This window comes from Pseudophryne corroboree, chromosome 5 (assembly GCF_028390025.1).
Source record: "Pseudophryne corroboree isolate aPseCor3 chromosome 5, aPseCor3.hap2, whole genome shotgun sequence".
Lineage (NCBI taxonomy): Eukaryota > Metazoa > Chordata > Amphibia > Anura > Myobatrachidae > Pseudophryne > Pseudophryne corroboree.
In genome coordinates, this window is record NC_086448.1 from 254,517,257 (window position 1) to 254,518,291 (window position 1,035).

Consider the following 1,035-nt stretch of genomic DNA (forward strand, 5'->3'; position numbering starts at 1 on the left):
TCATCAAAAGTTCCTAATGGTGGGTGCTCCCGACAGACGAAATGTCTGCAAATGTAGACGAGAATTCCACGTGGTGGAGGATGCACTCTCACTGTGTATAAAGTCCACACATTTCTTCAATAGAAAATTTTTATTGTAGCCTCAAAGGTTTCGACGTTTCGATCCAAAAACCAGGATCTTTTTCAAGAAGGGCCATACATGAATCATCAAATCCAATCATAATATAATGAAGCCGAATAATTAAAAGTATATCTAGAAAAAATATCTAGAAAAAATAGAACATAAACATGACTGAGCCTCCCAGGTCCCAATATATAACAATATTAGCGACAATGCTTATATCAACATAAACTTCTACATAATACCAGATTTAGAAAAAAGGAACTCATATACAAAAAACAGGTGGCAGAGTAGTGAGACTACAAGGAGGAATAAAATAACACCCTGTGTTCACCACTGGTCTTAAAATGCATGCAAGGCCTACCCCTCCTCACCTCTATCAGCACATTCCAATGGGGCTGCATGTCTGAACTGCTGTATACCAAGTGTGGAGAATTTCCATATAATCACAGCTCTGCAACCAAACCACTGCTGTAATCAAAGGATATCTCTATTATAAACGTGTATCAGAATCAAATGTATATATCAAACCTTGTTACCACATAAATACCTATGGGTCTGGAAAGGTGTGCACAAGACTACACCTGGATAAGGCATTCTCCCACTCAGGGTCAACAGCTGCAGGATCTCAAAAAGGACATTCAGCCACTGTGATTACACATATACTCTGTTTAAACAATGTGCATCTGAGGCATAGAAATATATATCAAAAAAGCCATAATCAATGATCAATAAATACCTTTAGGTCCAAGAGGATACACATAGGGCAGCGTTCTCCCACATCAAATCCATAGCTACAAACAATAAATAAACCCAAATCAAAAGATTATAGGATTATGCAAACATCAAACCTAATCAGTGGGACAAACCCAACATAGTTACTCAAAGACTCATGTGGAACACTGCACAAACCAG

At 38.0% G+C, this 1,035-nt stretch overlaps 1 long non-coding RNA gene across 1 annotated transcript; it reads right to left on the reverse strand.

The window, feature by feature from the left end:
* Positions 1-206: 206 nt before the first annotated feature.
* LOC134928970 (uncharacterized) lies at positions 207-816 on the reverse strand. The gene is made up of 3 exons (XR_010178173.1): positions 671-816; positions 495-591; positions 207-252 (listed from the first exon to the last, which is right to left on the reverse strand). It is a non-coding gene; the product is annotated as an uncharacterized LOC134928970 (long non-coding RNA).
* Between the last annotated feature and the right edge of the window lie 219 nt (positions 817-1,035).